This window comes from Staurois parvus, unplaced genomic scaffold (genome assembly GCF_062004578.1).
Source record: "Staurois parvus isolate SC_StPar_1 unplaced genomic scaffold, SC_StPar_1.0 ptg000068l, whole genome shotgun sequence".
Lineage (NCBI taxonomy): Eukaryota > Metazoa > Chordata > Amphibia > Anura > Ranidae > Staurois > Staurois parvus.
In genome coordinates this window covers 7,205,226-7,227,685 of record NW_028317864.1, presented here as the reverse complement: position 1 = coordinate 7,227,685, position 22,460 = coordinate 7,205,226, and the positions used below count along the sequence as shown (strand labels likewise).

General features: G+C 42.1%; 1 long non-coding RNA gene across 2 annotated transcripts in view; it reads left to right on the top strand.

Annotated features, from left to right (window-relative positions):
• Positions 1-22,460, top strand: part of LOC149469522 (uncharacterized) — a 141,114-nt gene that overhangs the window by 60,845 nt on the left and 57,809 nt on the right. The gene's annotated exons all lie outside the window — the stretch shown is intronic.

The window sequence follows — 22,460 nt, the reverse complement described above, 5'->3', positions numbered from 1 at the left end:
AAATGAGAAAAATATAATTAGCATAATAATTTGGAACAGGGTGTATATGCTGTTCTTGACTTACCCTTCTGTAATTGTCCTGCTTTTTCCACTACCAGGCTGACTGGGAACATAGACACAAGAGAGGCTACCCTCACCGCTTTAGTCTCTGATCAGGTATATGACAGTACCAATCATTCATGAGTCTGATGGGTGAAACTTTTCACTGGATACCCTCTGCCACAGTTCTTTGCCATGGCTCAAGTCATTCAAAGACTACAGGAGGGGTATTTCCACTTGGAGGGCCATATCCAGTATTTTTTCTCAGCCTCACCAGCTGCTGAACTTATGATTCACCCCTGCTACATCCTCAACCCCCACTGACACTACTGTACTGTACTGTACTGTGCTTGTACATCTCTGATTTCAGGCACTAGTACACTGATATTGAATGGAATGACATGACACTTTTTTTCTGCCAGTTTTGTCTGCGCCTTTCCAAATCTGCAAAAGGATGAACTCTTTTGTGTGGGGGTTCCAGAGCCTTTAAGCATGCTGATTCACCTTGCCATCCAGATTGAAAAGTGACTTTGTGAATGAAGGGCAAAAAGTGGCAACACCCAGGAGCCCACATGGATGTTTCCCAAGATTCAGCCTGCTCCTTTTGCATCTCCTGCCAGCATTTCACGGAAAGAGGCCAGCTCTACAGAGTCCATGCACATTGGTTTCCTTTGACCTTCTCTCTGTGAAAGAAAGTCTTTGTCGCACACATGGTAATCTTTTTTTTTTGTGGAGATACTTAACATTTTCTAAGGACTTGCCTGCTGTGGTAAATTGCCCTCTCAGAGCTCACTATTTTCTTGCTGTTCACAAAAAGTCAGGTATGCTCCTATTGCCATTACTGTCCCTATACAGCTCCTGGGAAGAACCCTCACCACCTCAGCCATTGACTCAGGTCATAATGAATTTCTGGGGCTGGATGGATATGATTTCCTCCCCACTGTTCTGCATCATCTTGGGTGCTTAATGGCCCCAAGTTCATTTAAATCACCCTATTGTTACCAGCAATTTTTATGTGCATATGCATCAATCTAGATCCAGAGACTGCCAAATTCATCCCTACCATCAACCACCAATATCTAGATATATTTAATAAAAATAATGCTGCTACAGTTCTGCTGCACATATCCTGCACTTCTGTTACAGAGCTTTTGCCTGGGGTTGGAATTCTATTTGGTCATATCTATCCATTCTCAGAACCAGAGCTAGAAACCTTATGTCAATAGTTTGATAAACACCTAGGAAAAGGTTTTATCCGCCCTTTGTTGAAAAGAAACAACATCCCCTTAGTCATGTGGATTATCAGGACCTTAATAACGTTACAATTAAAAATTATATTCTTTTGTTCTGATTCCAGAGCTTTCTCAAAAACTTTGGTTAGCACAAGTCTAAATTGGATCTATTTAGAGCAGGGGTGGGCAACTGTGGCCCTCCAGATGTTGTAGAACTACAAGTCTCATGAGGCATTGCAAAACTGACAGTTACAAGCATGACTCCCAAAGGCAGAGGCATATTGGGACTTGTAGTTCACCAACAGCTGGAGGGCCACAGTTGCCCACCCCTGACTTAGAACATACCATCTGGTTTGACTCAGAGAAGGTGATGAATGGAAAACCACAATTCATACATGAATTGGACATTTTGAATACATAGTAATGTCATTTGGATTCTGTCTGCAATGCCCCTGTAATGTTTCCTCATTTGGTGAAAGATATCTTGATTGACTTTGACATTTTGTGGTTGTCTCAACAACATCCTTACTTTTTACATCATTTCTATCATACTCATGTAAATAAGGCATTGGAGAGACTGTGTCATCAACAGGTTTTTGTCACCTATACAGTTTTGGGTGCTTATTATCTCAGATCATGGAATTCCCAACAAACTCCCAAAAAGTCTCAGATGTTTTAGACTGGCCTACCCCCCCTGACAAGCCAAGGATGCAAAGGTTTATGGGATTTGCAAATTTTTATCAACGTTTTATCCATTATCACCCCAGTCACAGTAACCGAGCAAAATATGCATTTCCTGTAGCCTACAGAGTAGCTTTAGAGTAACTTAAAGCAATGTTCATTCCTGTTCCTATCTTCAACCACCCTGCTGTAAATGCTGAAAACTGATATAAATATACACTGATCAGCTACAACGCTACAACAATACAACTAGTGGCAAGTAAAGTAAATAATATAGATTTTGTTACAATGACACCTGAAAGTGGGGGAGATATATTAGGCAGCAAGTGAACATGTTATCCCTGTAGTTGATGTGTTGAAAACAGCAAAAAATGGGCAAGCGTAAGGATTTTACCAACTTTGACAAGAGCCAAGTTGTGATGGATAGACGATTGGGTCAGAGCAACTCCAAAACTGCAGCGCTTGTGGAATGTTTCCAGCCTGCAGTGGTCAGGACCTACCAAAAGTAATCCAACGAAGGAAAATCGACCAACCAGCAACAGAGTCATGGGCTGGCAAGGCTCAATGATTCATGTGGGGAGCAAAGGCTGGCCTGTGTAGTCTGATCCAATAGAAGAGCTTACTGTAGCTCAAATTGCTGAAAACCCTGTGTGCATAGCCAAAAGCACCTACAATGGGCACGTGAGCATCATAACTGGACCACGGAACAATGGAAAAAGGGAGCCTGGTCTGATAAATGACATTTTCTTTTACATTATGTGGATGGCTGGGTGCATGTACATTGCTTACCTGGGGAGGAGATGGCACCAGGATGCACTATGGAAAGAAGAAGAGCTGGTGGATTCAGTTTGAAGCTTTGGGCAATGTAATGCTGGTAAACCTTGGGTTCTGTCATTGCTGTTGATGTTACTTTGGAGTCCATACCTCGACAGGTCAGGGCTGTTTTGGTGGCAAAATAAAGACCTCCTTCAATATTAGGTGAGTGGTTAAAATGTTATGGTGGGTGGTCATAAAGTTATGTGTGTAGTCAGAGGCTGGTACAAGGAACCCTTTGAAAAAAAAAAAACGCAAAGAATTATCTTTAATATGTTAATATGTGGTTACACCCCTTAAGCACCTGATAGGTAAATGCATGTACAAGCTATTGGGATTTGAGCACAGGTATATCTTGTTCGTTGCATTGTGGGTCAGTAGCCAGACCTAAACCTAGTCACTCTCCCCCACTTTGTGTCTGTTTGCCCCATATTGTCATTGTGTCCACAGTAGCAGTTGCGTTGGCAGAGCAGTGTGGGACTGGCCAAAAGGGATTACTTTGAAGCATTTGGCCAGCTTAAATATGTATTGTATTATGTGTGAACTAAAAATCCATATTTTTTGTTGCAAAGTTTGCTGGAAAGGGTATATAGCAGTGTGCAGAGGGTTCCTTCAGAATCGATCCATAAGGAGCCCTTCCGATGACTGTATACACAGTTGAAGCACAGGATTGGTGAGAAGGTTGTCAACCTGCTATACATGCTGTACAAAAGGAAGCGAGACTATAGCTAGCACAATTAGTCTCACAGTTCCATAAAATTTGCTGCACTTCTTCAGCAAACCACTTGTTCAGTAACCACTAGTAACTTAGATCCACTCAACTTCTCACTGAACTTGTTGCTTGTTCTCTCATTACAGTTAGACCCATTTTTTGAGTTATTTCTGCCAGAGCTCTCCCACCGTCTCGAACTGGGTAAGCCACTTAGCCATACCACTAGTGTATCACCGAAGTGGCCCCGACCAAGTTGGAAGAAATGCCTATTTTTTCTTTTTTTTTTTCAGACTCCTTTTTGAAATAGTGAAGTCCTGCAGACAGGCTTGGACCTAGGAAAGTCACTCTGAGGCTTAAGGAAGCATCTGGGGGTTTTATACTATCTATTTTTGCTGCCCTTATGATACTCTAGGTGAATCTGGGCTGAGGTTTTACCAATCAGCTTGAACTGTAACTGTTACCATTGGGTTGTTTCCCATATGAAAAAACCTGGTATAGGATTGCTCTGTGAAGGGATTTGAGTTATTTGATCATGGTCATAGTTTGTATTACTTTGCCTCACTTGACCAATTTAACTTTAATACAGACAGTGTTTAATCTGGTGTTGTTCATTCTATTGAGGGGGGGGGGGGTGTCAGAATGGTATGTTCTGAAATGCATTGTGCATTAATGAATTTTAAGAATTTTTTTATCATAAATTCTAGAAAACTCACAGATTTGTAGTTTGTGTCTCCTGAAATTAATCTTGCAAGGGTATTCTTAGGATGGGAAATCTTCCTAACAGTCTCATGAATAAGTTATTAATGAGCAATTAATCTCCTTCTCTCATTCTATTCCATGGAAGACAATATTCAACAATACGTTCTGGTAAACTGTTGTATGAGAGTGATCGCCAGTTGAGCAACTGTAAATCTCTTGTGTAGCAGCTCACATTCAAAGCAATGAATGCAAATACTGCAATCAAATACAGAAGATTCTGAGATTTGATATAAACAAAATATTACTTGTGTTACGGTCAGTATTTGTGCATCCTGGATTGGCTTTGCTTGCTAAGATGTTTCTGGAAGCCACATCAAAGGTAGTCATGTGCTTCTTGTGGCATCAGAGGTGCTGGTTGAACTCAGCTGTAGAGAAATAAACAGTTTTCTTTATCAGGGCTACCACTTTACTGCACTGACTAATTTAGGAACTAACTGCAAAAATGGATTCACATACAGACAGCATGCAATTTATCTGCCCAAACAAGGTTTTGCTTTGTGACTAGAGTATTTCTTTAAGCCAGGTTGTACAATGTGGGCATGTCGCAGATCTGTGGCGCTGAGTCGTGTAGAGAAGAAGACAAGCCTGTCAGTGTTGTGAGAGAAAGGGAGCTCTTTGTGCAGCACACAGAAGCTCAGAGCGAGCTCTAGCTCATCACCCGGACAAGGGATCAATAACTAATTTCACTGCAGCAGCACGAGTGCTTTTCCAATAATTGTAAGCCAGCAGCGGGGAATGAGGCTCACAGAGGCTCCGCACCAACCTGCCTTCGATCAATCCGCATACCCCTCCTGGGGCAGAGCAAAACTACCTTTTTCTCTGCTCCGGCTATTCAGTTTTAGCACCCTTAGCTTGGTTAATGTCTAGAATTTATCCTGTCCTTCTTTTATTAGGAAGACTGATTTGAAGTCTCAGCTTTTTATTCGGTAGGATTAATATAAATTGTTGGGTGTTTTATACCCTGTTGGCAGCCAATAGGCCTTGGGGCCCAGTCACACCACTATGCGTTGAGGTAACACAGGCATTGCAACATGCTTTATTGTGAATCAACCTGCTTTACCAAAGTCTATTCATTTTGTATGTACCCCAAAACAGGAGATTGCTCCTGCTCTATTTCTGTAACATGCTCTGTAGATGCATTGGAGTGCCATTCAAAATGAATGCCACCTGAACACCATGATTGATGCTTCACCATGTGTTGTGATGGTGTGAACGGGTTCTTCCTGTATGTAATGCGGGACAGTGAAGTGCAGTAACCGCTTTGCTATCAATGATCTGAGCACCTTTATTTACATTTTCTAAAAGTGCAACTGATAATGATTAGAATGATTAGATGAGAAAATGATCATGCAGTGTAAGTTACATTTCCATCACCTTAGTAAGTTCACAGATTGTCTTTAAAGGATAAGTTCACTTTTACAAAAAAAAAAATAAACGCACAAGTAAAAAGTGTGCATTTATTACTTTTTTTGTTAGGGACCTGTAAATTATTGCACCCACAATTAGCAGATCGTGGGTGTAGTGTTATGGTCCTGCACACAGGCAAGTAGTTACACTCTGACAGGAACCTTAGGGAACTACCTAGAGTGATCAACATTGCCCTGGTAGTTCACTGAGAACTACAAGCCGACAGCCACAAAGGCTGTTGGGATTGTATTTTCTCATTCACAGAACAGTAGTTGGGAGAGCAGAACTCCACATGACCTCGCTGGCTGTCAAAATGTAGTAAATGGAGGTGAGAGTCTTAAACTGGCCATACACAATTAGATTTATTTGGAATGTTCATATGATAATTCTGAAAAATGGTCTGTCAAAACTAGTGATGGGCAGCATGTTCACGTTGAATATAAGTTCAAACAGGTCAGGTGCAATGCTTTGGCCAAGCACAGGGCATGATGGCACAAGGGGGTGGGGCAATTCTGCCCCTTGTGACATCATCACCCCATTTAAGAACTGTCATCACGGCGCAGCTGTCAGACGGCAGGAGCAAGACAAAGACTGGCCCTTTGTCTTTTTTACACTACACTTTTATTTTGTGAATGGGTAGCAGTACCATGTACTGCATACTCATTCACATTAGGGGGGGGGCGGGATCTGGGGGTCCTCTTGTTAAAGGGGGCTTCCAGATTCCGATAAGCCTCCGCCCGCAGACCCCCACAACCACTGGCCAGGGTTGTGGGGAAGAGGCCCTTGTCCCCATCAACATGGGGACAAAGTGCTTTAGAGGAGGGCGGGGCCCCCTGCCCCAAAGCACCCTCCAGTGTTGAGAGCATGTGGCCTGGTATGGTCAAGAGGGGGGGCATTCGCTCATCCCCCCTTTCCTGACCTGCTGTGCTGCATGCTTGAATAAGGGTCTGGTATGGATTTTGGGGGGCACCCTGATGCCATTAAAAAACATTTGCCGTGGGGGGTTCCCCTCAAAATCCTTGCCAGACCCAAAGAGCTTGGTATGGATGGGAGGGGGGACCCTATGCCATTTTAAAAAAACATTTTTATTTGTCAAGCAATGCCGACAATTCTTTTGACATTCAGTTGTCAGCAGGGAACCCCACTGACAGCTGAAACATAAATTAATGTTTCACTACTGAAATACCGCATGACTTAATAATATAATTCATGCGGTATTTTAGTAACTGAGCAGTATTTTACCGCATATTCAGATACGGTAAAATACCGCTCATGTAAATTGTCCCTGTTCAAAGTTCGCGGTCGAACTTTCGGTAGGTTCGAATGTTCGACCGTGAACTGAACAGAGGGTATTCAGCCCATCACTAGTCAAAACATTCTTTATTGCTATCACTGAGTCCACTAATTTTGTCCAGACCTGTTATCTGCATGGAATCGAAGACATATTAAAAACACGTTTCATTACAATATGTATACTTTTCCTGAATGAAAACCACATTCGCAGTTCAACTTTTGTCTCATTCAAGAAAATATTTTCATCCTTCTCCAGACTTTTATAACTGATGAGGAAATATGGCTGCTTCACATTTGCATAGAATTTCAAACATTAGATTAAAACAAGGCATTAATAATCAGGGCACACCGATAAGAGTATTTACATTGAAGAGAACAGATGAGGGATTCTTACCTTTAAGTGTATGACCCTGGTCAGATATCTGACTGCCTCTTCCTGCCCTTTGCACTTTCCTATTGGCTACCTGTCGAATTTGGTGGGCAAAACACAGAGGGCAGGAGGAGGTATCCCAGAAGTGTAACCAGTTATCTTTGACCAATGTTTAAACCCACCTCCACGTTTTGGGAATCCTGGGGTGCAGAGCAGATGATCCAAGGATGGGGACCTATTACAGGGATCAGGGATTGGTTTGAAAGGCAGTACTGCAGAAACCCCCCCCCCAGACACCAAAGTTACACTTACATGTCTAAAACAAGAATAAATATCTAAGTGAAAACCTTTAATATGAGAATGTGCAAAGCAACCATAGAACCCAGTCAGCAGTTATCTTTAATTATCCAGTTTGCTATAAACAAGTGATTAGTTGCATATAGATATACTTGTTTATGGATATGGTTGCTTAAAATGATAATCATAATTTTTCATTCTACTCTTTAAACAAACCATACCAAGTACCTTCCAGTGAGGTTAAGACTATACTCTGTATCTGTCGTGAAATTACTTCATTCTGAGAGCACTTGGCCACCTGTTTACACATCATCCACCACATCTTCCCTGTCTCCCATTACATTACCACCCATTCCTCTAATGGATTTTAAAGTGCACTCACCCTTTACTTTATATGAAGATTTATCTGGTCTTCTCTTTCCTGTCTCGCTGTGTTGTAGTCAGTGAATGGAAAAGGACTGGAGTGATCTTTGCAGAAGTGCTCCAGGATCGCTACCTCTCTGAGATGGTATGAGATGCTTTATACTTGCTTATGGTATATTGTTTTCAGTATAATAAACTTGTGTATCACACACAAAACCCTAATTAATGACACTTGAAACATTTTCACAACAGAAACCTTAATATTAAGTAAATAACATATCCTTAATGAACAACTCCAGGCAAACTTTTTTCTGTTGCAGGAGAAATAGGTTAGAACACACACACACACACACCTCTCTCTTCTTAGGTCCCCTACTAGCGCTCTGAGCTCCTTCCCACAGCCAGATGCCCCCATAGCAAGCCGCGTGCAATGGGGCACTCGTGTGTGCTCGCTACCGAGCCCTACTCTGTGTATCAATAAGACACACAGAACAGGGCTTGGTCCAGCCCCTGCTCCCTCCTCACTGACTGTGATTGATAGCAGCGGGAGCCAACGGCTGCTGTCTCTGAACAAATGAGGAAGCAGAGAGCTGAGACAGCAGCTATTCTCGTGCATATTGCTAGATAAGGATTGGGCTCGGGTAAGTATTAGGGTGGCTGCAGGGAGAGCTGCATATTGAAGGTTTTTTATCTTTATACATAGAATATATGAAGGTAAAAAAAACTTTAGGCTTTACAACTACTTTATATATATTACAACCTCAATGGCTCATCAATTTACAGTGAGGAACAGAAGTATTTGAACACCCTGCGATTTTGCAAGTTCTCCCACTTAGAAATCATGGAGGGGTCTGAAATTCACATTGTAGGTGCATTCCCACTCTGAGAGACAGAATTAAAAAAAAAATCAGGAAATCACATTGTATGATTTTTAAAGAATTTATTTGTCTTGCACTGCTGAACATAAGTATTTGAACACCTAAGAAACCGCAAGAATTCTGGCTCTCAAAGATCTGTTACTGTGCCTTTAAAAAGTCCACCTCTACTCCACTCATTAATCTAACTTAGTAGCACCTGTCTGAGCTCTTTAAAGACACCTGTCCTCCCCACAGTCAGACGCCAACTACTACCATGGGCAACACCAAAGAGCTGTCAAAAGACACCAGAGACAAAATTGTGGACCTCCACAAGACTAGAAAGGGCTATGGGGCAATTGCCAAGCAGCTTGGTGAAAATAGATCAACTGTTGGAGCAATTGTTAGAAAATGGAAGAGGCTAAAGATGACTGTCAGACTGGGGCTCCATGCAAGATCTCATCTCGTGGGGTATCACTGATAAGAAAGGTGAGGAATCAGCCCAGAAGGGAGGAGCTGGTCAATGACATGAAGAGAGCTGGGACCACAGTTTCAAAGGTCACTGTCAGTAGAACACTAAGCCATCATGGTTTCAAATCATGCATTGCATGGAAGGTTCCCCTGCTCAATTCATCACATGTCCAGGCCCATCTGAAGTTTGCCAATGACCATCTGGATGATCCAGAGGAGGCATGGGAGAAAGTCATGTGGTCAGATGAGACCAAAGTAGAACTTTTTGGTATAAACTTCACTCGTCGTGTTTGGAGGAAAAAGAAGGATGAGTTTCATCCCAAGAACACCATCCCTACTGTGAAGCATGGGGGTGGTAACATCATGCTTTGGGGGTGCTTTTCTGCGAAGGGGACAGGACGACTGCACTGTATTAAGGAGAGGATGAATGGGGCCATTTATTGTGAGATTTTGAGCTACAACCTCCTTCCCTCAGTCAGAGCATTGAAGATGGGTGGTGGCTGGGTCTTCCAACATGACAACGACCCAAAGCACACAGCCAGGATAACCAAGGAGTGGCTCCGTTAGAAGCATATCAAGGTTCTGGAGTGGCCTAGCCAGTCTCCAGACCTAAATCCAATAGAACATCTTTGGAAGGAGCTGAAACTCCGTGTTGCTCAGCGACAGCCCGGAAACCTGACAGATCTAGAGGAGATCTGTGTGGAGGAGTGGGCCAAAATCCCTGTTGCAGTGTGTGCAAACCTGGTCAAGAACTCCAGGAAACGTTTGACCTCTGTAATTGCAAACAAAGGCTTCTGTACCAAATATTAACACTGATTTTCTTAGGTGTTCATATACTTATGTTCAGCAGTGCAAGACCAATTCTTGAAAAATCATACAATGTGATTTCCTGAATTTTTTTTTTTAAATTCTGTCTCTCAGAGTGGGAATGCACCTACAATGTGAATTTCAGACCCCATTGATTTCTAAGTGGAAGAACTTGCAAAATAGCAGGGTGTTCAAATACTTCTGTTCCTTACTGTATATACAATTAATACAACTGATCCATTACCTCTATACTCTGTATCTCCACCAGAGATCATCCACTGCAAAGATTAGGCCCTGACATGCTTTTACCTTTTGCAGCTAATCCAATTGTCCTAATTAATAAGATTTAAAGCCTCTAATTAACAGTGTAAAAAAAATTCAGTATGGGTGAAATTGATTGTTAAAACTAATAACGATCAAATCATGATTCCTGTCTTAAAGTAAATATGTGACACACAAACAATTAGGTATGCTACTGCTAGTTCCATGGCTGTAATGTTAACCTATTTGTAATGGTTTTGTGTACTGGGCACACGAAAAGCTGTGTGTGTGTGCGAGCCATTTTGTTCAAGTCCCAAGTCATGCCATTTTGTCAGAATAAGAGACATAGCTGCAGTAACCTTCTTCCTCCTTCCGTTCATACAATAGAAAAACTGTTTGCCATGCCAGAACCTTCTTACGATATCGGTGTAGACCCTCTATTAGCAGAATACACACTTTCTAGAAGCCCTCATAAAACCGTCAAATTCACAAGCTTCAGCAACCGGGAAAACAAACAGATATATGCCAGATCTCCCCCCCCCCATTGTAAATACCTTAGCTGAAGTCTCTAGCAATACACATTTCTGTCTTGGTAGAATCAATAACTTCAGGGTTTTTCATAAGACACAAAATAATAACAGTACAGCCAGAATAAGGACATATTTACCTCCATCGGTTAATTTGTAACGTCTTAAGCTCAACCACACCTATCTTATACGAGATGGGGAGCCAACAAAACACATTATCCCTCTGAGGTAAAGTAGACATTCGAAACCTGTTATATTTATATCCATTCTGAAGGTAATTCAGTGCAGAACATGGATATATAATATGGAAGTTAGCAGATTGTAACATGTAGGTATTCAAAGATATCAATACCTACAGAAAACTTATCTGGGATACAGTCATAAACACAGTGACATCCCAGCAGCCACACCTTAGACTGGATTACTTGCCAAGTCATTTCTGTGGATACCCCCTTGAGGTCCAGAAAAGGGGACAGCAACCACAGTCGACGGCTCCAGTTGACCAGAAACTGGCTTGGAGATGAGGCCTTGTAATTGTTTGATCATTGTATGATGGTTTTCTGATCTGAGTGCTTTGTCCAGGTCAGTATCTAACAAAATATTGAAGTCAGTAGTGTGACAAACGCGGGTCAGACCACTGCCCTTTTCAATAACCTGTGACAAATGTATTGTGCATTTTAATTGTGATATAGTAAAGTTGAGTTATGCTATGGGGGCTCCCCTTGTTTTGTCCTTTTGCGTGATGGGAGACACATCCTTATAGAACCAAGCCTATATGGTGGAGGAGTGGTGGAAAGCGGAGAGCAAAAGTAACCAGTATATCCAGGGAGTCCAGTTGTACCAGTGGAAACAACATTACAAGCGCTATTGATTCTAGATGCTTTAGCACAGAGTCCACAGGATTTGGTAAGTGTGGGAACACAAGAAGGGGGCATGACACTGAAACAGTGAAGTGTTGCACCCAGTGGCAAATTTACCATGAGGCAAACAAGGCATTTGCCTTGGGTGGCATTTTTCAGGGGGAGGCACCGCCCCCCTGGAAGAAGGGACACACTTGGCAGGTGACCGGGTGAGGCACATGATTTTAATGTTGTGTAGGGCAGCACAAAAACAAAATATACCACTGGGTAATAGGTAATGTCAAGTCACCACTGGTGACCACTGGGTAATAGGTAAGGTAAAGTCTACAGGCTTAGATAATTAAATTGGTAAAAAAACTGGCTTAAAGAATGTATACAGAGCGTAGTGATTAATGATTCATACTCTGGTCTAAGATATCAGTGGTGTACCCCAAGGATCAGTGTTGGGACCTTTACTTTTTAATGTATTTATAAATGATGTAGAGTTTGGGATTAAAAGTACCATTTCAGTGTTTGCAGATGACACCAAGCTATGCAATGAAATAACATCCTTACAGGATGTCTCCAACTACCTCAGTTGCCCAATTAAAATAGTGCATTAAGTGGCAAATAAGGCTAAATGTTGATAAAGTAAAGTTAAGTTAGGCACTTGGGGCTAAAAACGTGCATGCATCACACATACTCGAGGGAGAATAGATAGGGGAGTCAATGGTAGAGAAGGACCTGTGTGTTCTGGTAGATCATAGACCTAATAATTGCATGCAAAGCCAAGCTGCAGTTTCTAAAGCTAGCAAAAATCCTTTCTTGAACTTAAAGAGGTATATAAGACCTCATCTGAAATATCCAGTTCAGTTTTGGGCATCCATTCACAAAAAATGATATTAAGGAAATGGAGAAAATTTAGAGAAAGGGCAGCTAAACTGATAAGAGGCATGGAAGCTATGAGGAAAGATTAGGTGGACTGAATTTAATCTCTTTTGAGAACAGGTGATTAAGGTTGGGATATGATCACCATGTATAAATATATAAGTGGTCCATATAGTAAACGTGGTTTAGAGTTATTTATGTTAAGGTCATTACAAAGGACAAGGGTGCATGTTTTAAATCTGGAAGAAAAAAAGATATAACCTCCACATATGGAAAGGTTTGTTGTGAAAATGTGGAATAGACTTCCTCAAGAACTACTATAGTTCTGGTCAGCTCAGTAGATGCATTCCTCAATGTGCAAACTATGACTGGATATTAACTATTATAGTTATTACCACCAAAGATTGTCGATGATGGGAATATCTGATTGCCTCTTGGGGAATCAGGAAGAAATTTTTTCATCCACTGAACAAATTGGACCATGACCCACAGGGTTTTTTTTGCCTTCCTCTAAAGCAACTGTGCATATGGGATCATATATATGGAGGTTTTTAATTTACTTTTTTTTTATTGGTTGAACTAGATGGGCTTGTGTTTTATTTTTTCAACCTAAGTATGTAACTATGTCAATCCCAAGACTTCTTATGTAAGGATGTCTGTTAAGGTCCGAAGGTACCCTTAGATATCCTGGTCTGAACGTGTAAAAATTGTCAGGACTGGGCAATGATTGTCTTTGCTTAGTAATGCCAGGACAAGGTCCTTTAATACCCAAGGCAAAATGGCCAAACTGCACTTTCTGCCATGAGCTGTGACTACTTCAGCAGGTTGATGATAGGTCTGGACCTATTTGTGCCCCTTTCCTTTTAAAGCATCCAAGGTGACCTCCTCTACATATCCCTTAGCCTAACCCTGGTCTTTAGACACCTTAACCATCATTTCTCCTTTACAATGAGTTGCCAATGCCTGCTCTGTATCGAAAGGCGATCTAGTCTATCTCACCTTCCTAATATCAACACAACTCCCCCATAATAGTCATCTCATACCCTACAGCTTTTCAGAGAGCAGGCATAAAGAGAGCGCATATAACGGCATTTAAGAGGACATGGATCAGCATATTGCTGGTGCCTGTACCCCAGCGGGGAGCGCAGGTGACATCCAAGCCGCAGCCAAGCATCTCGTCATTCTCTGAACTTCTCCGGGAGGTCACCCAGATGGAAAATACATTGCGATAAATCCTGGGTCACCTCCTCATCACGGCCGCTTCTATTGACACAGCTGTATATCTTGTGTATCCATAACACCTTAAAGGCTGCTGCCTCTCTTCTCCATCCCCTTTTCACGGCCGACTCATTATTGTTCAGGGCCCTGCACAGGCTGAAATGGAAATCAATGCGGGGAAGAGACGTTTGTCGAGATTATGGATAGGGGTTTGAATGAGAAGCGCCCTGGATGTGCTGGGAAGGCATCAGAACGACCGGAGACGCATCACTCCTCCCCTAACAATAAGCAGGAGTCTTGTCAGCAGACTGTCAGAGCACCGAATCAGCACAATTTTATCAAGCCTGCCCTGGCCAGCCTGAAAGGCTGTTTGCCTTCTCTGCTGCCTGCTATGAAATAGCACTGCCTAGGGAGCATTAAAGCATACTTAATAAGCCTGTCTATCCAGGAGAATCGGGCTGAGTGTAACCCTTTCTGTAGCACATTACTGGCAGGGCGGCTGAGATTGTTGCAATTAAAGATACAAAAATCTAAACTGCCACAAATAAGATATAAGAATTGTTTATAGTTATTTATCTCAAGTACAAGTTCACCTTTGCAGCTCTAAAGCTGAAAAAACCCAACAGATACATCACATTTTTTAAAAATATAAGGTATACTTATACTTACCATTTATTTCCAATGTATCTTATTATCTCATAGTTTTAAGGTTCAATTCACTAACACAGATGAATTATTTTAATTCAGTTTGTTGAGTTACCTTGTGGAAACCTTACTTCAGTACAATTCACAAACAGATTGCCCAGGTCTCGTTTTATCTTAACTTCTCATGAAGGTTTTTTCCTACAAATCATTATTTCATCTCCATCTCAAACAGCTCCTTTCCCTTCTTCTCTGGATAGGCACATAAATTAAATTCACAGTTATCACCATCCTGAGGCTAGCAGTACTTTGGCGGTAACTTGTAGAATAATAGTTGTGAATTGACTTATAAAGTCAAAATAACTTCAAAGTAACATGCACTAACAATTGGGTAATCCTTGCTGTAATATGTTAAGCTTAGGTTCGCACCTTTGCACCTGTATTTTAAAGCTTTTTTTTTTTTTTGCTTTTTCCATTCAGTTTGCATGTGCTATCATTGAAGTTCATGGGGCCAACAATATATTGATGCATCAAAAACCACTGTAGTATCTTAGTATTTTAGCACCCTCCTAGATACAGTAGGCGCTAGATTAGGTCAATTTAGTTCTGGGCTCACTGTAATCAGTGTGGCTGTGTATGATTGCTTGGGTCTGTTCTCACAGGCTGCAGGTTTGGCTGCTCTCCCTGCAATCCAGAAATCTGTGGGTGGTTCTGGAACATAGGTGTGGAGCAAGGAAAATGGGCAGCATGAATATTTATACTGGCTCAGCTAATCCCTGTGGGAGACTGCATAGATGGTTGCTGGGAAGGTGTATCAATAATCTGAGACCTGGAGCAGAAGTGTCTTGTCCCTGAGGGGGCTGATTGCCCCCTGGCTAAGCCTGCCATGTATCTGCTGTTTAACAAGGTCCCAGCTGGGCTGATGGGGGGTGCTGTTTCTGATGAAAGTTGCTGAAGCTGACTGAGCGTTTTTTCGACTGAGCATCTAGTCGGGTATCACTGGGAGAAAGTGTCTGGAAGATATTAGAAGGAGGCAACCAATCGTCCAGGAACCATGTGAGCACAGACTGGTGTGGGAGATCCTAGAGACTGCGCTGTTGCCACCCCTCTAGTGCATATATAGTCAGCTGTGTTCAAAAGGGACATTGTATCTGACGTCCTGAAGAGCCTAGTCTATTTAATTATTAGTGAAAGGACTCTACCCAGATTTCTCAAGTTGCTACAAGGCTCAGTACACCATTCACTTGTGTAAGGACTTAGCTCATAGTTCTAAAAAAGAAAGAGTGTCCTTCTGTCTGTACATAGTTTTGGAGGATCTCATACAGTTTTCTAGGTTACCCAGAAATAAAAATACCAAAAAGAGAATACCCCTGGACTGCTCACTTGAGCTGAATGAGTGACTGTGATTGTGTGCTTGGCTGTGGGTTAACTATGGGAACCTTTAGCCCTGATTCACACTAATGCAGTGTGGGAAACCCCATGAATCCTGTTCATTTCCCACACCGTATTGCAATTGCATGGCGTCCATGCGATCTCGTGAGGGTGTCAATGTTAGATTAATGACACTCCGAAATAGACAGAAATAGACTGCAAAACGCAGTGCAATTAGTAGAATTGGGAACACCGATGCGAATCAGGTGCGGGAAAGAAAAACGGTCTTGACCCCTTTTTGGTGCAGATGTGATGCGATTTGGGCCATACAAAATGTATGGCTCAAATCGCACCGCACAGACATTGCATAGATTTGCTGTTCCTGTGCAAATCACATGCGATGTGCTGCACTGCATTAGTGTGAACCAGGGCTTAATACTATGAACTCCTACAGGGGTACCCCTACAGTATCTTTCCAGACACATGCGCAATGCACAAGTGTGAATGAGCAAACAATAGAAAATCTTTTTTCACCTTGTTTCATCTCATTCGCTAAGATAAATGAAGATTCACTTTGAACTTTGTTAGTCAGCCCCATTTTCTCAGCTATCTTTAAACTTTCTAAATGAGCATGTCCAGTACATTTCTATGCATATTATCGCAGGATGTTTTAGGAGTCAGTGATCTTAATTTTCTAGTCAATTAAAGTAGTACTAAAGGCTGAACAATCCCGTACATTCACAACTGTACTTGTCACTGCTGTTGGCTCTTCTACGATCTGAGCCATTTTGCCAGAGTTCCTGGTTGCAGAGAGGAGGTGAGGATAGGGCATTGATTGGCTCCTGCAGCTGTCTGTCAGGAGCTAGGAGAAGGCTGCAAGGGCGTTGCTTGCCAGGTGTTGTGTGTTTCAATGGATGCATACAGCCTTTGCCAAGCACACATGCAGATGTCGCCTTTAGGAACAGCCATCTAAAGGTGGCACCCACAGACAAAACAGCAGTGGTGGACTGACCAGGAACACAAAAGTACAAACGTCCGAAGAAGCAGACTAAGTCTAAACTTCCTTGAATGAAATGAAATTTTTTTTTTCATTTAACTTTATCTCTTTCTCAACTGTATCGTCTACATTTATGTCCTCTTACATGTTCCCCATGCTGTGAAGGTGTTAAAGTATTTTTACTTTTCAGCTGTGGACAGTCAGCTCCAGGACCGGTCTGCTAGCGGCCCTTGAGCGCAACAATGTTAATTACAGGGAGGACTTTTTAAAGTAACAAACTTTCCTATTGCTTCTATAGTGTAATTAATCCTTCCCACTCTCAGAAGTTTCAGCCATGCAGAGAGATTATCGTGGTAGATGGAAGCACAGTAATAAAAAGAGCTTATTTGAAAGGGGCAGTGTATTTGATCTTTTCTTTCCTTCCCTTTCCTGGTTTTTTTTTTCTCTTCTCTTTTCCTTCCTTTTACTTTTTTCTTTGACTTATCCTTCCTTACCTTCCTGTTACTTCACTTTCCCGTTCCTTCCTTTTCTTTCCTTTCTCTACTTTTTTCCTTCCTTTTCTTCCCTATCCTTCCTTTTCTTCCCTTTCCTTCATTTCTCTTCTCTTTTCCTTCACTTCCTACTCTTTCCCTTTTTTCTCTTTCCTTTCCATTTTTTTCTCTATCACCTCTTTGCTTTCTTACATTTCCTTTCTCTTCCTACCTTTCTTTCTTTCTTTCTTTCTTTATTTCCCATCCTTCCCTTTCCCTTTCCCTCTGCTCCCCTTCACTCCTGTTTTTTTTTTCTTTACATTCCTATCTTTATATTTCACCTCTTTCACCTTCTTCCATTTTCTGTCTTTCTACCTTTCCTTTCCCCTTCTGTTCCCTTTTCCACCCCCTTCTATTCCCTTTTTCTTTACCTTCTATTTCCTTTTTCTTTTCCTTTTCTATTCCCCTTTCCTTTTTTGCCCCCTTCTTTTTAACTTTTGAAACATTCTCTTAGTATACTCAGCTTATGAGAAAAGTTCCATAAAATGTGTAGCACCCCCAATCCTTGAAGGCAGCTAAGGACTCCAATGTGGCTTGGTGGACTGACATTTTACCTCCGGACTGGATCCTTGATTTTTTGGCGAGCATGAAAATTTTTGCGCCAGTCACCTTTTGAGAAGTTGACAGAGTTTTTTTAAATCCAGGGAGAGGGGAAATAGAGCACTGGATATGTGAAAAAGAACCAAACGCAGACTCTGAATATTACTTCTTGTCATATGGAATAGGTTGCAGTTGCAGTACACAATCCCTCTGAATGAGCAACCAGATTTATTGCAATCTCCAAGCTTGCACCTAGCTCTTCTGGACAATCTTCCAGCAGACAAAGTTCTCCCCTGGAGCGTCAATCCAGGTTCCAGCTTCACACCTCCCAGATACATCCTCCAGCCAGCAGTGCATGATTTTCTGGCCCCAAACACAGGCTTTCCTTCTCCAAACAAGTGTCCTCCCCAAGCAGCAGGACTGGGAGCTCCGAGAACAGCTGCTCACATATCCTTCCCCTTCAAAAGGTTCCCGTACATATTTATACTCTTTTCCAGTATGCACCACCATCAGTGGCAGTAAACCTCCCAGTGGTTGGCCTAGCTATTGGATCATCTTACACTAATGCCAGGGCCCCTATACAACACCAAGCAAGAGCAAACTATAACCTTAACTTAGGGAAAACCTACAGAAAAAGGAACTATGGGTTTCAAGCCTAGGCTGACTACAACCCAGCAGCATTAAATTTAGAATGACACTCCTAATGAGGGCATGATCCCTGCACATGAACATATTATACCTACTGCTTGCAGCCATGAGTATGTGTACAGCTGTTACTCTATGGCATTAGCAAGCTGAATCAGGGCTATGCTGCCCACAGCCTGTTTTGTGAACACACCTGAATAGCAGAACACTAAGTTCACCCCTTCATATTATTAAATAGGGAAGCTGTTCCAGGTTAGAAGGTTACATTGGGCAGGTTAAAAGATAACTAAACTATGATTAAAGTTGTTCTCCCATTAGACAGCTGATACGTCACCAATATAGTGTTGAAAATATACACCAGTAGGTTTTATAAGCAGAGCCACTCTAGGGTGCTAGTGCAATGATTATGCAGTTCTGTTGCAGTTTTTTCACCAGGTTGATAGGGGTTTGTGTCATTTTAATAAATAGTAAATGATGGTCAACATGAAAAAATACCCCCCAGCTTTGTTTCATAAATTGTTACCGCAAAGCAATAAATATATATTCTCTAAATTAAAAGCTATCACACGCTGTCATTCATCCACAGAAATAATAAACAATAATTATCCCAATATTGTGCAGCACCTAAAAAATCCAATAAACCTTATCACATGCAAATAATGTAAATCTCATACAACATACGACAGGTAAATCTTTGTGATGTACTCAATAGTGAAAAGACAAACATGTCTATACATATATGATATATAACAGATGAATAAGTTCAAAGTCAAAAGTACATCATATTTAAGATCATTCAAATATATTCTTGTGCCAGTCCAACAGTTTAGCAATGAAAATGGAAAAAACAAAATAAGGTGAACATTTCTCTTCAATAACACACTGGGGTTTGTTTACTAAAGCTGGAAAGTGCAAATTCTGGTGCAGCTCTGCTTAGAAACCAATCAGCTTTCAGGTTTTATTGCCAAAGCTCAATTGACCAAGCTGACTTTAGAAATTGATTGGCTACCATGCACAGCTGCACAAGATTCTGAGTGCACAGGTTTTAGTAAACCTACACCACTGTGTGAAAAAGTACTTTCTTCAAAATATACCACCACCAAACCATGCTCTCCTGTATATCTGCTCACCTAGATTTCTACCTCTAAAATATAGGAGTTCAATGGAAACAATCCAGCAAATGGTACCACATACTTCCAATCATGAAGGAATCCAGGATGCGAGAACTTGTTTGATCCAGAGAGATCTAACAAGTTGTCACATCCCGGATTTCTTCACTCCTTTGTTTGCCAACAAGTTTCTGACAGGCTCATGTGCAGATAAGAGGGAGAGCTTTAGATTTGTCACTGGCAGAATTAGCAGGGGGCCGAGGTCATCCCATATGGACTTTTTAAAAAATGTTTGTTCTTTCTTAGATCAGAGGGATGATGTTTCACTTCTAATAAAATCAAAAATATTAGTCATAGGGAAATAGAATTCCTTCCGACAATATGCATTTGAAGCTATGAGCACATATAGAAATTGTGTGTCTTGATTGTACAGGATCACCTAGGGACTGAAAAATGTTAATATTTGGGCCTCCTTGTGGCAGCCGCAGGGCAGGTGGACTTGTTGTAATTGGGCTGAGGCATGATGTTAGAAATTGTATTCATGACCCAGCTATCAGAACTGGCTAGTCCATATGACCACTTCAGAAGGCCAGAACCCCTCATCCTAGCAGGTGAGGTGACGCCCACATCCGTAAAACTAACACTGTAATTCTTTTGGGAGTCTGTTCAGAATATGGTAGTTAGAGAATTTTCTTGGAGAGCTTGTGTAGCAAGTAAATGGATAAATCTCTATTGATATTTCTAGGCTGCAGCTAGAGGGAGCTTTAATGATTTGTAGTGTGACTTCAGGAGACTTAAAACCAACAAGCTCACATTAAACTCGGAATGAGCAAGTGAGCAACTTGTGTTTTCTGTTCTCCTCTTGATACAGGTTTATGCTATCTTTGTTCAGTTTTGTGCTTTGTTCTGACATTCACTTCCTCAGTCTAGTTTCCTATATGTTAGTAATGGTAACTCTCTAACACAAATTGATGCACTTTCCCATGTGGCCTGTGCTGCCACTATAAAGAAAGTAGTTATCTGTATAATTTGATCCATTTTTGTGTGACACAATAATCTTGGAATGAACAAGTGAGCTACATGTGTTTTCTGTTCTCTTCTTGATACAAATACTGCAGGCTGCATCTTTGTCATACCTCGTACTCATATCACCAATAATCCTGTAACATTTGCCATCACATGATAAACTATGCTGCCCCTAATGAATTGCTGCCCCATTTCTTTGTCTTTTGACTCTTATATTTATGTAATTTTTACCTTCATTCATATGTTTATGCTCTTCCCACCTAGGGATATTAATTTAAAAAAAACAAGTGGCTTCTGGTACTAAGTAGGAATTCATACTCCTAGAGAGGGATTGTTGCATTTTGGGCATTCATTCATTCCAATGGCCAGAATCTGCGTGTGGGTGAATGTGCATGGGCAGTGGGAAAAGAGATTACGCCAAAATTTTAGCTTCCAGGAAAGCTTTGGTAACGTCAGCAGTGTGTGCTAGAACTATAGAACTATTAGGCTGCCCCACAATCCTTTTGATACAAATCTACATACATTCTGATGCATTCTGATGTGTATGTCCAGCTAACTAGATTTTAGGTGATTTCCTCTTGTGGCTGCCAAAAGTATTGCAGTCCTAAACAACTACCACAGCTGGTTTTGCCTTCTTAAAGTAAGCCTTCTCCTCATTCCTTCTCCACACAACAAAGTCCTCGCCCTGGTTAGTGAGTTGCCATGGGCATGTGTTCTTAACAATGACGCAGACCTTATCCCTTCCTCCTTTCGGAAAGCATCCAACAGTTACTCAATAATAGTTACTCAGTTAACTTTGCAAGGAGCAAAGGATGATGTAAGTACTGGGCCTCTTGCCGGAGTGCTTGCACCCAGTGCAAGAACAAGGTCCAAGGCAAAATAAAAATTTTCAAAGACCACCTCCCTCCCCATAAGTAGTTGTCAGACACCGCCTGGCGGTACCTCTAGCAATCCACAGGACAGGATTCCCCAGAGCGCGGAGTCTAAGCCTCAGTCTGCTTGTTCACCAGGGCCCCTGATGGTGGGGATGGACTTGGAGCAGACAGTGACCAGGTCGCGGCCCCTGAGTACACCCGCCGGTGGTAGAGGGATCCGCCAGAGGTATATACTGGTAGAGAGCCTGACGTGAAGAGGCGGGAAGGCCTGAGCAGTGGTGACCGAATCCGTGCAGGACGGATGGACGGCAGAGTAGCAAGCGTGGTCAGACAGGCCGGGTCGGTAACAGTGGGGGCAGCAGGCAAAGAGTAGTCAGGTCACTCGCCGGGTTCGGTAACAGGAGTTCAGATCAATAGGGATATCCAGGAGAGTAGTCAAATGAGCCAGGGGTCAGAGCAGGAGATAGTCAGCAAAGGTCAGGATCAAGCAAGGTCGGCAACAAATCAATCAGCAGATGAACAGGAACAGGGTAAATAGACCATACGGCAACTAGTGTCTGTGCAGAGCTGGTTTAAATAGCTCGCCCTGCGCTGTCATTGGTGCCAGGCGCGCGTCCACGATCGCACATGCGCGAGCGCTGTTGCCGTCGCGGGCGCCGAGGTCCTAGTGCCTGCTGATTAGGGCGCATTGGCGTTCTGCGCATGCGCAGACCCGTGCACCGTCACTTGCTGACAGTAGTGAACTACTTTAGCATCATAGATTGCAAGCCCTGCCCTTTTTGTGCCCCCTCATGTACTCCAGTTGAATGCCCAAAGTGGCCATCACCTCTACCTACTCCTCAGCCTGGCCCTGATTGCAGCTCATGATGCACTGGTTATATTATGCAGAATGTT